Raw genomic sequence first — 19,566 nt, 5'->3', positions numbered from 1 at the left:
GTGCTGACTACAGCTGTAAGATCAATGTAACGTCTGTTCTAAAATTAGTTCAGATACAGAGGAGAATATAAGGGAAATGCTCAATTAAAGTAAAAGTACCTCAAATTGTACTTGTACTGCGATTGTTCTGCCAAATTAGCTAAAGAACACAGTAAGTCTGAGTCATTTAGTGATTCACTCATGTAGAAAGGAGCGCCCCCTACTGTGTGGAGTCAACGCCTATTTACTGACCTGGAGCAAGTAAAAAAATAAAAAATAAAAAAAGAGCAGCCAATCCATACTGTCCAAATGAGTCCTTGGCCTCCACATTACAGAGATGGATCAGGTTAATGACCCCAGCAGTGACCTACATTCCCTCTAAGGAGGGGGTGTCCATATTACACGTTCGTTCATATTTGTGGCCCTGAAATATAGATGGATATCTGATCTGCAGCCCGCTTTCTCTCCATTAGAGTTATATTGCTTTTCAGTAAAGGGTCCCCTGATGAACCTGTTTGCCACCTTTTAGCCCTGCGGCCAGTAAGCACCATGCAGCCTGACATAATGGTGACTCTCACATGGATATTAGGTTCCTGTAACCAAAATCCTCTTCGGTTATCGTCTCTGTCTTATTTCTTATCATTCCTGCTTCGAGTATGTTTTCACTTCTTAATTTAACGGCCAGCATGGAAGGTTAGAAAGTTTTTCTTCATGCCCTTTTGATTACATTTTGGAGATCGGGGGCTATTTTGCTTCCTTAACATTTCTGCTATCAGACGAGTGGAAAGAAAACATCCAAAATATACATGTGGGAGTGTGTTCCAGTTGTTTAAAGGTTTTACTCATCACGTTTAAGGCTTCGAATGGTCTCGTGTGTGAAATCCACCTCATTAACATCTTTAAAATCTTGAAACCTTCGTTACAGGAAGGCATTTAGAAACTCTGCATTTTACGATTTCACTCTCACTGCTCTTTGTCTTTATTAGATATATTCTGGAAGTTTGTGCACATGAGCAAACATTTAACGAGATAATGATGAATCTCACAACATTTGTAATCCAGTAATTTACTCTATGTGATCAAATGCCTGAACAGGTGTCATTGTGATATCCTGGGCGGGATCAACCACTAGGGGGCCCAGACAGAGGAGAGACGAATGTCAACTGCTGATATAAAATATAGTTAATACTGTTTAACATACATTTTCAGATAATTTTAGAGTACACAACTGATCCGAAACGTATTTCAGTGTTTATATATTTAACCATTCTTAACACCTTAGCTTTGCTTTTCCTTTAAATTACATGACTAACTTTGCACCTGGACACTGAAATATAAAAATAAACTTGAATATACAGGTAACTAAATTAAAAAGCTCAATAATAATCATGTGGTGTTTAAGTCTTTTGCAAATTAGATATGTTTGCTGCATACAGTTGTTTAACACTTTAGAAAACTTAAAATGCAATGCAAAAAAAAAAAAACAATAGCTGGGGGATTTTCATATTTCATATCTCTAAATTAACATTTGGACAGTCTTCCCTTTTTTTACGATGTGATGAAAGCAACACACGACAGAAGAATGTGTCCGTATTTGGAGGTTTTTATTGCTTTTTTTTTTTTATTTATACCACAAAATTAATTTGAGTAAACATCACCACAATCCACAAACAATCTCTTCTGTATGGCTCTACAGCTCATGGACTGAAGAACAGACCACAGACCCAAAGAAAAATAACATCAACTAAAGGATCCAAAACAAACAAAAGGAAAATGGGACATAGTGTTTTTCTATATCTTAAGACAATCATGTCTTTATGTGCATATATCCAGGACAGCCTCCATCTTCAGCTGTGTCTCTCACTCCTCATCCACCTTCTCTGAGTCAGAGGTGTTCCTTTAAGGCCACGCCCCTTCCACAGCCCATCATGGGTGTGGTCAGGAAACTGTGTGCCACACCAGCAGCTCTTTAGTGTCACACCAGGAAGTGGAGCTGATGTGAGCTGCAAACATTGGTGTTGAACTCCACAAAAACAACGGTCGGTTGCAGCTGCGGCTGCTGAGATGATGTGGAAAAAACAACCTCATACACACACACACACACACACACACACACACACAAAAAAAACTTACAAAATACAACATTGGTGTTGAACTCCACAAAAACAACGGTCGGTTGCAGCTGCGGCTGCTGAGATGATGTGGAAAAAAAAACCTCATACACACACACACACACACACACACACACACACACACACACACAAAAAACTTACAAAATACTAGTGGTGTTTTATCTGAAGCACTCAGAGGGTCAAACATGTCCATTCTCCATTACTGCATTGTGCTTCTTTGTCTCAAGATGGTTGTTTCCCTGCTGCTCCCTGGGTGCGGTGTATCTGGCCGGGAGCTTGCTGTGAGGCCCTGACAGCAGGACGCTGCTGGACCGAGGCTGCAGGAGTCTGGTAAGATTTTCTAATGATTGTTGCCCCGGCTGCCACGCAGGGAAATCTCCAGAGTGGCATAATATGAAAGTGTTGTGAGACTTTCTTTTCTTTCTTTGCTTTATTTTTATTTTTTTTTATTTGTTCATCCCCAAGCCTGTATTATTGACTGCCAGACTGTGATAACATCCCCGCGGATTCAGCTTCATGTAAGTCAGATTTTAAGGAGGAAGCCCAGCAGCACCAAGTGAGAGAGAGAGACGATTTGTCAGTTTGTTCAGCAGGCAAGAGAAATTAGCTTAGCAGCCCTTTTATTAGGTGTTAATTTGCTGCCTCCATATTTTTCCTGTCTAAGTCTATTCCTGGAAACAAGTCGCACAGAATCACTGCTGCCCTTCCACTTTCCTGATTTGTCGTGATGTATTGACCCTTCCTTGTGTCTGATCTTTTAAATATAATCTACCTCGCCAGTAATTCTCCCTGACATTCTTTTGAGACACACTTTCACAAATCACCATTAAAAATAGGGCCAAAAGGTCCATGTTCTCCTTCATTTTAAGAATTCTTATATGCTATCTAAATGCTAATGATCTAATTGATATTTGTGGGCATGAATAACTTCCCCCAAAGCCAGAAAGCGGAGCGGCGAGACTTAAACATGTGCTGTCATCAAGATGTAAAGCCTTGAAATGCCTCGTAGGAGATTGATTTTGCTGATTTTTTTTTTTTTTTTCCGTTAAAATGTTTGAGTTTTGTCATGCAAATTCAAAGTCTTTTGAGACAGAAAATTGGACTACATCAAACCAAGTGAGCTGATTTTCAGTGGAGCAGGAGAGCTGTGCGCTGTGCATTATGATCAGCAGCACATGTCTCCGTGTCCTTATGGTTTGTGTACTCACATCGGCTCTAAGTGCACTTACTTTATATTTTATTCTAACAGGAAGTGATGCACGGCACATATGCCGTCACAACCCTATTTAGATAACGAGCATTCATGAGCACTATTTTAAATTATTGATTTATTTGGCTATTTTTTTCAGTTATTGTCCAGCTTTGAGTTGCATTTAATTGAAGAGCTAAGTCAAAGGTATAGCCTGGTTGCTCTTGACTTTAACTTCTTGATGTTACTTCCTGAAAGCTGCACATCCTCAGCTAAAAGGTTATGCAAGTCCTTATCATTTGTGTCCTAAATGAAAGAAAACACATGTTTTACCAAACAACTCACAAAATTTATCAGTATTGGTTCTAACTACTTCATGAGTGACTTGAACACTGTGTACTGTATAGCTTTTTGAGATATGCTCATTATTATGAGAGGAGTGTCCCCGGTGCCTGCATTGGTATCATTAGCTGATTGTGATGTCATTTCCTGAAGAAGCTCAAAAAGCCTCACATCCCTCAAATCTGCTAAAAGGCTAAAATGATTGACATGGCGCTGATGGTGTCTCTGTCCTTTTTATATACAAGTTTTATTGGGTTGATACTTTGCCTGGAAGTCCTGGGAACATTTATAGCACTTCCATTTTGTGCTTTCTATGACGGTGCCTCAGGATTATAGCGGACACGTTTGCATTTTTAAGTACAGCTAATTTTTTATTTCCTGACACAAAGAATTCTCAGAATCATATGTGTGCTGCTGTATAGTAGCCGAAACAGCACGTATGACAATATGGGAGTCTACAGTGCCTTGAATTCCGTGGTATTTTCTATAATGTTTGACTAATTTTATCTTTATTTCTTATGTAGTGTTGTTTAAAAAGGTGTTTCTACACCATTTTCATTCTCATTCTTCGTGAAAGGATACAAAGGCTTGTAGATGCAGAGATTCGGGGCTTATTGATATGGATATTGATATATAATGTTTTCCAGTGCAGTTACTAATTACCTCCTTAAATACGTAGAATCAGTAATGTAATCCAAGTGTCACAGTATAGAAGTAATGTAACTTGATTGCTTCCCTTTACTTTTGGATTACTTTAATACCAAACATAAAATAAAGGTCATTTTAAAATTGGACTCCAGAAGCCACTTATAGTCGTGACAACACACAACACTGCACAACACCCACATGAACACGTATAGTGCTGCACGCTGTCCTTGAGTAGATCCAGTGCCTGATTGTGAAATGACACAATGACACCAGTGAGAATCTAAAGTCATTTGACTCGGTTGAGACGTATCAAGTGTCAGGTACAGTATCTGCTCAGGGACAATGTCAGGATTATATATGTGTGTGTGTGTGTGTGTGTGTGTGTGTGTGTGTGTGTGTGTGTGCATGTGTGTGTTTGCATTGATGCTCACGTTTTAGTACTTTAAGGCATCAGAGTTGGCATCTGCAAATCGGTGTCTCGTCTAGATTTGGCAGAGTGATCTGTGCACCAGTTTTGATTTACTTTGGGGAATGAATTGGCTGCATGGTGAATGAACATTATGGTTATGGCTTCCAGGCTTCCTATTGCTTCCTGTGTGCTGTGGCTGCTCCAGAGGTTAACGTGGTGCATATTTGTGTTTCCTCTTCTTCCTTTTGTGTGCTCATCTCTCTGATCTGAGACCAGAGTCATTGTCTATAAGGACTGAATGTGTTTCTGTGGATAACTTCTTCACACACTCCTTTAATTAATTAATTGCTGCCCCCCAGTGAATGAGTAAAGTGTGTTTAAGCATGTGTACATGTGGATAATGTATAAGATGCCAGAGCCTGGTGCTGTTGTGTTGAAGCTGTCAGACAGCCTCTTCTCTGCCGCTGAAACAACATCGATCTGTTTTTTGTTTTTTTTTGTTTTTTTTGGTCGGCTCCTAACTGTTGCTCCACCCTAAAGATGTGCGACGGGATAAGCCTGCGACCGCGACCGCTCCTGCTCTGGATGGAGACGGCGTGCGTCGTGAGAGAGACAAAAAGCGCGCAAAAGGGCGTTTTTTTTCTATTGTTTAAACAAAATAACAAAAAAAAAAAAAAAAACACGTGCCGGGGGAGCCCGAACTGACGCCCACGCGTGTGTTCCGAGCCGATAGGTTTGAGTATCGAGGGCTGATCATTGACTGTGTTTGTGTGTGTGTGTGTGTGTGTGTGTGTGTGTGTGTGTGTGTGTGTGTGTGTGTGTGTGTGTGTGTGAGGCAGACGGTGGGAAGAGAAAGCAGCGTGTGGGCTGCTGCTGCTCCACCGCTACATGCTGCTGTAGCTGTTAGGGGAGAGAGAGAGAGAGAGAGAGAGCTGTCCGTGGTGCTGAAGCGACAAAGAGAAAACGGAATCAGATATGTTGTCCCTTCAGATGATGATGATGATGATGATGATGATGATGATGATGAGGGAGGTTTTCGTGTGTGTGCCTGTTTTTATGGGAATAAAGCAGATGAGTGATGCTTAACGTGGTCCAGTACGGTCAGATCTGTTCTGTCCTTTCTCTTGGAGGAGGATGATGATGATGATGATGGTGGTGGTGATGATGGTGACAGTGTGGTGGGCTTTTTTTTTTTTTTTTTTTTAAAAACAAAACAATACAAAACAAAAAAACCCCAACAACAACAACAACACACACTGCTCTGGAGCCGCGGTGTTACTCCCGCCCGCTGCACCGTGCGTGTCTCGGCGAGGCGATGTTTGACTTCAAATGCCATATTTAGGAGAAAAAAATCGCTTGATCGCTTTGAGTGACTGCGTCGGCGACGAATGGCGTCGCGCGATTCGGGAGGGAGGGAGGGCGCACGGGGTTGGGGGTGCGCTCGAGCTTCCCAGACGAGGCAGCGCGCGCGGGGCCAATGGCAGCGCAGAGCTCGTGTGTGCATAAGCGGTGGAGGGGAGCTACTCCGGGTATACTTCCGCGTCCGATGCGTGTTCGTGTGTAGGTTGAATGGATGAAACGGAGGGAGCGGAGAGGTATAGGCATGCTGTGATACGGCCCTATATATTCGCCGGCAGGACTATCTTCCTTTTAAAGACAACCTCCTCCTCGCATTGGTTTCCACTCAGTGATGTCGCGTATTTGTGTGGCGCACCTGTAAAGAGCGAGACAGGCAGAAGCCGGCTTTTTTAATTATTTGATTCCTTTTATTTCTTCTGTTCCGTTTTTTTTTTCCTTTTTCTGTTTCCATGCATTTGCTGAAAGGAACTCATTTCTGTGTTTTGATTTAATAAATATTTCATTTCCTCCATTTTATCTTGTTTGTGTTTGGCTTTTTATGTTTCCAAGTTTGAACTAAAGAGAGCGGAATCCATCATTTGACAAGCTTTATTGGTGTGCCAGGTGTTTTTCATTCAGAGATTGTTTGCCCTAAAGGACGTCCATAACTTTCATTTGTAGAAACGGTAAGCTATTTTTTACACATTTGCTCATTCACCTCAGACATTTTGAACATCGAGATTTTCTAACCTGTGTCCATCCTAAGAGCAGACCATGCATCCACTGTGTAGTCTCAGGCTTATCTTTCTTGCATGTGAACGCGATGGGGAAGTCACCGTGATGCATTCATGTTTCCACTGACGGCTGATCTTCTTCTTCTTCTTTTTTTTTGTGTCTTCCTCCACAACTCTGAATTGCGGTGCCTTGGCAATATTACACGGCAGGATGAGGAAGGCTACATGTGCTCGTTGCAGACGTGGACGGACGCATTTACTGCTCCAGTGTGTAGAAATATAGGCCTTTGGCAGAGTGCTGAAAACGTGGGATCCGCATTGATAGTAGTCGCTTATTTCACCGCATCTGAGGTGAAAACGTTTTCATGTTGGAAATATTAGACCACCAGCACTGGTCTTGTGTGCAGCATTTTAATGGAAATTAATAACAGCTCCAGTGAACAAATGAACCAAATTTGCTTGATATTTCTTTGTAATCTGAGCTGTTTTTTTTAATCAATATGAAAACTTGCATTTTTGTAGGATATAAATTCAAAACCATGGCCACATTTAATGTGACCCAAACCCTTTAATAAGCCGGAAGATTCAGCGTTAACTCTCTAAAAAGCATCACTGCTATATAGGTTAAGTACAGCCTTGTGTGTTGCACTACTTGGAGTTGCTGGATGATATTTTGCAAGTTCTGCTGTCGTGGGCATGCTTGGATGGACGTGCTGAATTTAAATACAGGTGTAGTTTCGTTAAAACCACCCTGGATTTGTATCCTAATCTTTTTTATTATTATTATTATTTATTCTCATTTTATTAGGTTTTGTCCTTTTTTATAGGCTGTTTATAGAAGTGACAGTGGAGTCAGTTGTCCGAAATAGCTATGCTCAGGAATTCTCTTTAAAATCTGCCAAATTCAACTAAAATCTCGATTTTTGCTGGGGTGTCCCTAAACACCCCCAGGACCGTCTTGACACCCTGACTTCGCTTTGGGGTCCACAGCTCCGGCAGCGTCACTGTTGTGTGTTTGTCCTTTTGCATTGACAGTTTTGTAGAGAAGCCACCAGGCTCGGCTGCATGCAGCAGAAACACCTGCAGCAAATCAATCAGATAATAGTGTATTTCCGGGTTATAGACCGGCTCCTCGCTGATTGGCCGAGGCTCTGATTAGTTTACTTGGGGTGGCGTAGTTCCCGCCACCGCCCCCTTTTTCAGCTGCGCATAGACTGCGACCGAAAGTTTGATGTCTGCAGACTTTACATCAATAAAAGCCCGATACGCCGACTCACCACCTCAAGGTAAGACACCACGGAGGAAACACTGTCAACATATTAACTGTCCAAAGCAACCCTGCTGAAAAAAGGGCGTACGAAAAAGCGTTTTTTGGAGGATTTACGGTAGCTAGCAAAGGTCACGCAAACGAGTCAGACGCGTCGCTCGCAGAACTCCATTGGAATTATTTGCGTTTTAACGTGGCGTGACGCTGCACAGTATAATGCAGTGTTTAGCTAGCCAAATTAATAGTTGCTGTAACAGCGAGAACAGGCGCGAAAAAAAACGGCTTTGTCAGCTTTCACGCAAAATGACGCGTTTGTGATTAGAAAGCTAAATTTGAGCCGAAAGGACGCTGTCTATCTTGGTTTTTGGAAGCTATCCAAACCGCGTCAGGCTTGGCCGACTACGCCGCGTGTTAGTGCAGCCTTAACTAAGACTAGCATGAAAGTGCAGTTTTAATAAAAGCACTTTTTTTTTTTTGGTGATTTTTAGCATTTGCTCGGCAGCTTAATTTGGACTTGGAGTGGCAGGTTGGACTTGTTGACTGCAGGAGCTCAGGTGTCTCTGATGAATCAATTAAGCGAGGCTGCTCTGAACGCTCCCCCCTTCATCCACCTAATCAGAAAAAAAGGCCTCATGGCAAGACAGGAAAGCCACTTTCTTGTCACTTTTACCTGTTTTTTCACGGGGTTTAATTAAAACAATAAATACAGGTGTGGCTTTTTGTAGCACAGTCTCACACCATTTGTCTTGTCTCCTAAATATTGCAGAAATCCCAATTCCTTAACGTTAAAGCTACAAAATGTAGTATTTATTTAGAATGTGTATGTATATGCAGTTTGTCATCCATTACAAAGGCAGCACTTTTAATTTCAGTGCCTGATGTCATGATGCTGTTTTGGGTCAAACCACCTCCAGGTAAAGGAGCAGGTGAATTGTAATTTCAGGCTTCAGACAGCTGCTAGGACCATAATCTCAACAGCATACTCCTCTCTAGTTTGCATGTTGTCGTGCTTTTGTGAACGCATTATCTGGCCTTGAATATTAAGCATGAATATGTTGAAGCCACAGGCATCTCGAGTTATAGCTGGCAGTCTGCGGTGAGTAATTTTCAGTCGGTGGGTCATGAAAAAGATTGCATATCGTGGAGCCAGCAGCTAAGAGCCTGACCAGTTAATTTACCAGGAGGCTTGCCAACACGCAGGACATCTGTGGTCCTGTGGGTGCAGGGGGACAGTCCAGCAAAACGACACAGGGTGCTGCTTTTTTTTTTTTTTTTCTTCTAAAGGGTGTGATACACTCTGTATTCATGAGTTTGAAGAGGATTTATAACTAAGACATTCACACCTTTACTGTGTAGAATTGAATGTCGTTTCTTTACATTCATTCATTTATCTCAATATTGATTCGACGCTCTGTGACCAGTAAGAAAGGACTGGTAGGGCAGATAAAGAATTATATCATATTAGAAATGCAGAATTTATTGCCAATAAAGTAGTTGGCTGTGTCTGACCAATTAATTTTAAATATACTACTTTTTAGTCATAAATATGTATTTGTTGATATTGAGCTATCTTGTTATTGGCATAAGATTTTAAGTATCATTACAGAGCTCATGACACGATCAACTTTATTATAGATGGTGGATGCCCACATGTTCCTATTTCTATACGGATGTGTTCTGTTTTCAGGCATTTTTCCCCCTCAGTGTTCGTGCAGCCTGAACAATTTCTTCAGCCTCTGTGCTGCTCCTGAGAGGGACAAGAGATAAGAGCGGTTGTCTTAATGTATTATTGAGCCCCCACGTTTGCCTTTCTAAATAAAGGCTGCTGACAGAGTGACTAAAACGCAGGACAGTGAGTGAACTTCCAAAGGCCACATCACTGCGCTCTGTGCAGCAATGTGTGTTGCTGTCAGAACTGGGTTAGTATACAGTGGGTGGCTTTAGCAAAAGAGCAATTTTTGTCCCCATTGTCCTTCTAAAATGTCCATCCCCATCCCCCTTTCTTCTCTTGCTGCCTCCCCCCTCACTCCCCCCTCTGCAGCTGATCTAGTCTGGGCTCTGTGGATGCTGCACATGACTGTTTTCATTTGGTCCTTATTGTGTTGGCCACAGGGTGGCCCTGCCTCTGCATGTGTGGGTCATTACCGGAGCCAGGCGATGCAGTGTTCTTGACCCTGTCGCTGCATCACAGCAGCTTTCATAGATCGCCCTATATCAGGCTCTGTATAGGTGTTATGTGATGAGTGTTGATTAGTGTAGTTTGGCTGTATGAGTGTGTAGGCATATGGTGGCGAGAAGCAGAGGTAGTGTGAATATACCATGTGGTGCCTAAACAATCCAGACATTTCTTTTTACATGTTAGATCATTGGATTGAAGTTCATAGAAAATGGAAAAACACAGATTTACAGTTTGGCGTTGTGGCTAAATTGACTAAAATCCAAGTAACTACTTTTTGAGGTTAATAGTTTTAGACGTCAAATAGTCACTTGAAACATCAAAACTTCTGTGATGAACCTGGTTCAGTTTCTCCTTAGTTTTAACTTTAAGTTTTAAAAGGTATCAAATGTTGTTTTTTTTTGTTTGTTTGGTTTTTTTTTTCTTTCAAGCTGTTTGGTATTGACTTTTGAATATTAAGTCCAAGTTTTAGCATCACACTCACATCCTTTTATTTTGTTAACATAGACCACACATCTGATTTTTTTTTTTTTTTTTTTTTTTTTAATTTGTTCAGATGAAAGCATGTATTGCAGTATCTGAAAATTGGTGCCAGCTATAGATTCGACTTTCACTCAGATCTTTGGTAATGTTTGTTGTTGTTTTTTTTACTTTTACCCTGACTATATTGTCTGAGTCGATATATTTGACATTAGTAACTCTGTATTAAATCCTTACCATAGGACCTCTGAGTCAACTAGTATCATAATAGTGTTAGAAGCTGTTAATCTGACCATAGGAGACTCACATTTATTTCAAATGACTTTTTATTGAAGTAGAGGAAATATGAAGAGCATTATTTTACATGAGCAATGACAGGTGGATGTTTTTACATTGGTTCTCTAACAGCATCAAGCTAGGAAGAATAAAATAAATGCCTCTGGTCAAAATTCAATACGAAACATGTTTCTGTCTCTTGAGCACTGAAACTACCCAACTGAATTGTATTTCAGGTGGACTCTGTAGTAAATGTTTTTTTTTTTTCCACTTGCATATCAGGATTATTCCTTTCTCCTCTAGTGTTGTTGAGAAATCGTACATTTTTACTTCGGAGGCAGAATGCCAATCATAACTCAGCATTGCATCACTTTTTAGTATTATTCTAACTGGCGCTGGTGAGCGAGAGATGCTGCATAACTAACCCGCTCTCAGCCCCATAGCCACTGTAGACCTGCTCTGCTAGATCTGGACAAACTTTATCCAAGTATTGAGTGTGAGCCTGTGATTTTTAAATGTTAATCTGCAGACAAAGCTGTCTTAAATGCTGAGTGTAGATCTACAGACTTGTGCGTTGCACAGCTTCTAAAATACACAAGTCATCCATCCAGCTTATGATGGAAATGATGTCCGCTTAAATATTAAAATTTAAAAAAAAAATGTTTAAGGTGTGCACGGGTATATTTTAGATACATCAGGGACAAGTACATGGCAATGGGTTAATATGTACATGTTTTGGTGAAGCTTAACACCAGAGCCACCCTCCCCAGCGCTGCCGTCACATTACTCTTTATTTTTCTCATCAAGTATTACAGTATTACTGTATTACAGCATTGGATGTTCTTTCTTCATTTGTCCTTGTACACGTCATTGTGTGGGTAGACTAGTCACATCTGTGTTTTCAGCTGGGATATTTTGAACTGTTACTTGTGGGCTTTTAGTTTTCAAGGACAGTTTTAAGTTCTTTGTCATATGCACAACAACACTGAAGCAGTTGTTGGCAATGAAATTCATCTCTCTGTACTAGTAAATGAGAGATGAAAATCTAAGACCTAAATGGGGCTCTAGGTGATCTAGAGAAATGGAATATATAAAATGAATACACTAGAGGTAAATGGGTGTGTGGTAGTGATGAACAGGAGATGCACATAGAAATGTATCCTGTGATTGATGGGTTGATAGCTTGTAAACTGTGACATGTGCAGGCATATAAGTATACACACATATACATACAAACATAAGGTAAAGTGTACCAGTGCGATGCACATAATGAGCTTGAGAGCTGAAGAGAGACGGGCTGTGCATGTCTTCGTGCTCTCTGGAGTTCTTCACTCTGCAGCTTGTCACGCATACTTGGTCAATTTAATCCTCTGAGGAGCTCGTAGCAGAGATTCGTGCCTCCTCACTTTAAGTGCTCAGTGTCACATCAGAACATGCTGATCTCACTGTTGGCTTCAGGTCCAACTTAAAGAACTTCTGCAGTGACTCAGATCTGTACATGGCCTTTTTGTTTTTATATTTATTTAATTATTTATGTATGGAAAAATTGTAAAAACTTTGGTCTACTTTTCTCCTCAGTGATCTCCCATCATTTTTATTAAATATTTTCTTTTGATCCCATGAAAGGTCTTAATTAAATGTAGTGACATGTTTTATGTAATCTCTAGAGATAGACTTCATGCAAAGATATGTAACAAATCGTTACATATGTTTTGTCACAAGTATTTGATGAATAAATTTTAGGTGTTATTGCGCAAAAAGTGTGCATATGGAATTATTTAGTATCGGCGTCACTAATAATCTGAAGAAAACAGGCCTTTTCCATCAAGTATAAACAAATCAAAATAATAATTTTGTCCAATATAACTGTCAATAACCCTAAAAATTAATATTTGCAAGTATGACTTCTCTTACTTGAAGCTAAAATGGCAGTCTAAGTGTATCAAGTCACAACTTTTTTTTTATTGTAGAGCTAAAGGAGTTTTAGCTTGTTTCTATGGTACATTTGTCAGAAATGTCTAGTCCCAGGAACTTCTGCATCAGGAAAGCTGTGTAACTGAATGAGATTAGTGCTGCAACCAATGACTGTTTTCATATGGATTCATTTGATTATATTTATGATTAATCAATAGTGAACAGTGGAAAAGGCTTTTCTCAACACCTCAGAACACAGGGTTCAAAGTTTTGTTTTTTTTTACTTGCCCCTACACAAATTGTTTTATCGGTGGTAATCAAATAACAAATATTATATACAAAATATGAACTTGTTTTCAGGATGAGCTTCAGCTCATAAAGGTGTTTTTCTGCCACCATTTTCTCGTCAATGCCCTCTCAGTACTGCACATGTGCGACTCTTGATAGGGAAAAGAAGTGAGATGAGTCTCTCGTTAGTTATTACCATCATTTTACTTGTCCCAGGCAGTTTCATTGTTGCACCCTGGTTGAAGATATTCAGTTTCATGATATAAAAGAAAAGTATGAAGTGCACACATTTGAGGACCTGGATCAATTGACTAATTGGTTTAGCTCTGAACAGGATTCAGGTATGAAATGTTATCAGCTTGTGATTGATTCCGTATCAGTTAATTTACAGCTGTACCTCAAGAGAGTCTGATCAGCTGTGAAATCTTGCTTTCAAACACCCACTCGGAGTCATTTTTCCATGTAATTAATTAGCAGAATCAGTGAGCTTCAAAAAGCATAGCCAGCACCAGCAGCTTCAGAGGTTGTAGGATGACATGTGGTTTAGGTACAAACATATAGCGACTGCATGTAAAGTTATTGCTCAGCCATGTCATTAGTTTCTTTTTTTTATATTGTCATTGTGACAGTATGGATAACTTTTTAGCTTGCGTTTAAGGTCAGAAGTGTTCTGTGTTAGCTTTGGAAATCTCTGCGTTCTCTTCATAGTAACACTGCGTGCAGAGGCTTCTCTTCCTCCTGTGAGCAGGCTGTGGGATCTGAGAGTACCAATAACTAAACACGCTGCACTTTAATGAGTCCTAAAAGGCAGCCGCTCAGTCGGGTAAAAGTGTGGAGGTGGATGGGTTTATCTTAGCAATGATGGGGAAACAAAAAAAGAACCACATGGTCTTTATCTGGGACTGGTTTCTGACGAAAACGGTGAGGCAAGGCCTCGAGGGAAACGAGCAGCACCGCACTCAAATGCCTGCACTAAAAGAAGGCTGCTGGCTGGCTGCACGCAGTGAAAGCCTTGACTGAAATTTTTTGGGGAGCGGCGTCTTGCCAAGCCTTCCTCTTCCAAGTGTTTATCTAATGAAATATTTCTGCCTTGTGGCACTATCTCAGGCGGGACAATAGCCAATGTTTGTGCTTTGTACTTAGAATAAAAGGTGAAACATATGAAATGAAGATTGAAGGAAGTCATTTCTCCTCAACAATATGTTCTCTGGTGGCCTGCTTTTCTCTGTTACTCTGCATGTGGGGGAGGCTGCTTGTGGAGCCCATAACTGCTTAGGATTGCATCTTTTTTGGCATGTGAGAAACATTTGGCTGAATATCTCTTAGGTTTTTTGAAATTTCTGTCTTTGTGCCCATTTTGTCGCGTTAACAAAACCACAAGAAGTTAACATGTGAAAGCGCTACTTATATTTTTACAGTCACCCAGTGGTTTTTATACTTTGAGACAAATAGCAGATGGAAAGAGCAGCAGGGGTGTTCAGTTGACCTGTAAAGTTCAAGCCCCCATCTGCGCGCGACTGGGATGCTTGGAGTGTATTTTGGTGTAGATGTTGACTGTACTTGCTGTAATTGGTGTTGCCTTTATCAGCTGAAGTTGGAAACTGATGAGCAATCTTTGAGTTGCTATGATATTGTTTTTTGCTGCACTTGCAGGATATTAATAGGGAGTAACGCCGTGAGGGAAAACCCTTTGGTGCTGTCTGGAGTAGAGCAAGTATGATAGTTCAGAAGTATGCAGTTTATGATGCCACAGACAAGTTTATTGTAGTATATCATCGCCTGCAGCCTTCTAGCCTTCACCTGTAGTGAAAAGAGTACACACACAGAGCTTTGTTTACTACGACACCACTATCAGTATTGTCTATATGGAGCAAGTTTTATTCATCCTTTGTAACTGAGATAAGGATTCCCTCCTCTTCCGGTTTGTGTCGTTGGACCTCGTTTCATTAAATAATATATGTAGTTGTTAGTGGCAAGAGACTTAGATTTTCTTGATCCAGTTTGAATTGTGTCCTGAATTACACACATGATGTTTGTCAGGTTACACTTTGTGTTAAAGACACTGAAGTACCATTAGGATTTGTGTGAACTACGACATCTTGCTACAATATACTTACCCACACCAACATGGCTGCCACCTTGTCACAGAGAGGATTCAAAAAGGGGATAATCACAATTGAAAGTGTGGCTATATTGCCTCGTGCAGCTATGCGAAAAAGTTTGTAAGCTAACTAATGTACTCATTGGCTCTACAAGATTTAATGTTTGTGTATATATCAGCATCTGTAGTCAGCCAAAGAGAGAATAAGATGAGAATATGGATAAAATCCTCTTGTGTGAAGTGATTTTTTTTTTTTTTAATGTTTATATAAAGACATCCCAATGTATACTGTGATATTTGAATGTCTGAAATACACCATGAAACTACAACATTGTCTGGCAGTTTAATTCAGGGAGTCGTATCTCCTGAACATGCGAGAGCAACAGCACGGTAGACGTTGTGTTTATACCTCGATGTGCTGAAGCAGTTGACACCTGTAGTTGATGGCTGTCCATGTTTCTAGTTCACCGCTTCAGCTCCTTTTTACCTTCTCTTTGCATATTGAAAGATTTTCCTGACGCAGGTAACAGAAGCAGAATATACATATTACTTACAAGAGAAACTCAATACTCATGTGCCCTGTGAGACTGAGAACTCACTTTAATAGTCTGAACTGTGTTGCACCTATATAAGCTTCGCAGGAGATTGGGTAACACATGTGGATGGTAAAGCAATGTAAAGACGCAGGTAGATGTAGTCATCTCAGCTTTTTAGTAAGGCTGAGATGTGTAATGGCCTCTAACTCTGGACAGTAGATTTTGTCCAAGGCCAAGACTTTAAATGTTACCATAATATTCTCGTTTGTCTTCCACGTGGCCATCATGCACGCTCACCAGGGGTCATTGTTTCTGCTAGTGAATGAACTGTATTTGTGGTAATGTGTCATACGGGTTGAAGCTGTTTGCTGTACGGCTCTAGTTTCTATTTTTGCATGGGTTATGTAGTCAATGTGTTTTTGACCTTGGTTTAGGGATAGGCCAGTGAATCAAGTGAGTCATGTATTTGCACACTGCAACACTGGCAAAGCAGCCTGTCTACAGTATGTGAAGAAGCCTGAAAACAGTGACGATAAAGATGGATTTATTTCTCAAAACAGAAGTGAAACAAGGAAAAACTCCATGTACATTACACAGAAATGTCTCCCCCACCCTGAAGTAATGTTGCTCTGAATGTTCAACTTTCACAGTATAGATTATTTATTGGACGTTTCAGTCATCTTCACATTTTATTAGTGTAGTAAAACAGCTCCTGTAGAGCGTCATTGTGCCAGTTTTATCATTTTCCATGTGTAATGGCTCCAGAAATCATTTTCTGTTTTAAAATGTCAAAAATAAAGACAAATGAATGACTTAAAATTGCATTTTTGTCAGACCATCAGTTAAAGAGATTAAACAGTATGAATCACAAGAGCAGCAAATTTCATTGTCAAGTGTACTTATATGACTGCCCTAACACAGAACGAGTCAGTCAGTAGGCACAGTTAAGAGATGCTGTTACAGTGCATTTTTATGTGTATTACACCAATTTACACATAGCTTCTGATCTGCCACATCTCAGCCAACACAGAAATAAGCATATTGTCAGCAACTGTTTGATTCAGACAAGGATGCAGTGTTGCGAGAAGGTTTTTGCACAGGCACTTGAATACAACTGAATGGGGATTCGTTCTTGTTACTAGCTTGCTGTGGAGTTTGAGGAGATAAGTGAACATGTCTAACAGAGTAGTCATCCGTCGATCGACTCGTGCGTTTAGATTTGACTGAGGAAAAACAAACCGCTTTAAACACTTTTACAAATTACAACTTGTGTCTGACAAGTTTGCATTTTCCATGACCAAATGTGCAAAGTGGATGCATTGTGTCAGACATCAGTCCATTAAAGAAATGTCTATCTGCCAATACATAATATTTCAGGCATTTTTAGACTCTTGAAGAGAATATAAGATTAAAAACAAGCTATTGGCAACATGTAATGATGATGCATGCAAACCCTTCTGTTCTTTACAGTCCTGATTAGTCTGCGTTGTGCTCGGGCGCAGGCATATTTTCCCCTATTGATGAGCTTTGTTTTATGCACAGAGATGCACACTGATTTTGCTCTTAGCAGTGTTATTTATCTTGATATTTGCATCTTTTTGCTCAAAGTACATTTTTAGTCAAGCTATCACAGTGGACTCGAATCACACACACTCACAGCACACCTCCAGTTTTTCACGCTTGGATAAGCCGAGGTCGTAATTATTTTCGACTTGAATAAGAATCCAGAGCAGATCTACAGCTGTTTGATCCGACTGACACCGAGATGTTTGCTGCAATTTGTCAGTTCACGTGCATTTATGTATATGATGATGCGCGGCACAACCAATGGCTGCATCTGACAGCGACAGCTGAGCTGTGACAGCGTCGCAACACAATTAACAGACTGAGAAATGCAGCAAATGAAGATGCTGCTTGTTAAAAAACTTGATTCTCTTCAATCATGACAGCTGCACTCACTTTATATAGATGAGATTCAAAATACGTCTAGGACTAGAATATTGTAGAAATAAATAAATAAAATGACTGAGGGAGGATGTGTGAAATCTCTAGCACACAATATATGTTTATCGACACCTGCAAATACTTCAGAGAACGTGCACAGAACAGTATATTTTACATAGTAGGCAAAGAACAGTGCGATCAATATGGCATAAAGAACTAAATCTCCTTCTGGCTTACTGAAATAATAAGGAAATGTAAGATTTCATGTTTTTGATTCATACATTATCCATCCCTCTGGCTGAGTATGGCTGTGCACTTTGAATACAGTTTGAGATGTTCCCCACTCAGAAATATTGATCAGGTTTATTGGGTTGTACCTGTCCAATCTGACAGTTGCTGTGCAGTGTGTCATCACTTGAGTAGAGAAAATCCATTTTGCATTTGAGTTGTGGCAAGTTGACATTTTCACTGGATGCAGCCAACAATGTGGAACAAATCATGAATAGGAGACTTAGTGCTCAGTTATCTCTGCTGTATATTTTGGAGGATTTTTGAAAAGCCTGCAGCCTAAAGATCATCTATATTCTGTAGTGAAACTTTAATTCACCAGCACATAATGCATGTGCGTAACAGTAGCATTAACATGTCCATACTGTTATAGTATACTGAAGTGGTTGTTAAGCTACAGAATAAGGAAATGAAAACGTGTTTTTGCACGTGCTGAATTGTCTGTCTGTGCTGCCTTTGCATTTTTTGTTTTCCTGACATGTTTAACATTGCGGTGCTGCTCAAAAAGTTTATTTTTAAATGGAATACATTGAAGAATGTTTAGGCACAAGGTTTCACCCATGGATCTAATAAGGGACAATGTGGACTTCCCAGGGGGTAAAGTTACCTGACTCGTCCACATAGATTCTGTATGCGGCCCATAGAGTATACCTGCTAGAGACTTCCACTGGTCGTGCTCCGAACTTCCAGTTCAGCCATCCATGAACTTAAATGGAAATTAAACTATTCAACGGTGTGGCCCTGTGAGACTGTTCAAATGACAGAATTAATGAAATTCTGATCGTCATTTTGCTGGGGCTATGACGCAAAAAAAAAAAATGTATCCAGCAATTCACAGCCGCTTCTTTTGACAATGTAATCTTATGGGGAAAAGTCTTTTTGTTCCAGTGTGCACCACATGACATCATTATAGTTTACCTGCATGTTTACCTGAGGAAAAACATGCAATAATTAGCTGTGATGCTAGTAGACGTGATTGTCATTTCACGTGAGGTGGGGCACCTCCACTCAGAAACCCTGCGAGGAACATTTTTGTGACATGTACAAGTCAAATCAACACCTGACCCATGTTTTTAATTACACGTGGACAGTAATTAAAAATGTGTCTTTTTAATTGTTAGCTGTGGTCGAATTTGTATTTAACTATCGTGGACAATTCTATTTTTAAGAGTGTAACACAACAAATACCCTTTAATTCCTTGATTAGTAACGCCAACATGATGCACCACTTTTTATTTATTTTTTTGTTAATTTTATCTGTATATTAGTAATTTGATACACCTTGAACTGGTGTAGCTTTTTACCTATTTTGTAAGTTGGATATAATCCTTTAAGTTATTGCCTTATATTTGAGAGTTTTTTATTTTTTTGAGGCTTGTGGGAAACCTGTCGATAATTTCATTGTGGATATTTGTGGTTTTAATGCTTTGAGAGCTGAAGACTAGATAACAAGTGCAGGATGTGTCAGCGTAACTTAAGCATCAGCTCTTTTGCTGGATGAGAGCAATCTGAGTGGACCGATTGA

The 19,566-nt window shown here is 40.1% G+C and overlaps 1 protein-coding gene across 7 annotated transcripts in view; it reads left to right on the top strand.

The window, feature by feature from the left end:
• The first annotated feature begins 2,419 nt into the window (after positions 1-2,419).
• The window catches only part of elavl2 (ELAV like neuron-specific RNA binding protein 2), a 33,952-nt gene continuing 16,805 nt past the window's right edge, over positions 2,420-19,566 (top strand). For 2 of the 7 annotated variants that reach the window (XM_037112650.1, XM_037112652.1), the window contains exon 1: positions 7,900-8,057. The gene's annotated coding sequence lies outside the window, so the exon portion shown is untranslated. Of the gene's footprint in view, positions 2,442-6,268; positions 6,724-7,899; positions 8,058-19,566 lie in introns of those variants that run through there. The other 5 variants (XM_037112649.1, XM_037112651.1, XM_037112648.1 and 2 more) reach the window with 5 other exon arrangements.

The sequence above is a fragment of the Acanthopagrus latus genome, chromosome 10, assembly GCF_904848185.1.
Source record: "Acanthopagrus latus isolate v.2019 chromosome 10, fAcaLat1.1, whole genome shotgun sequence".
NCBI classification, from domain to species: domain Eukaryota; kingdom Metazoa; phylum Chordata; class Actinopteri; order Spariformes; family Sparidae; genus Acanthopagrus; species Acanthopagrus latus.
Note: the sequence above shows the minus strand (reverse complement) of the source record. Positions and strands in the feature narration are given on the sequence as shown.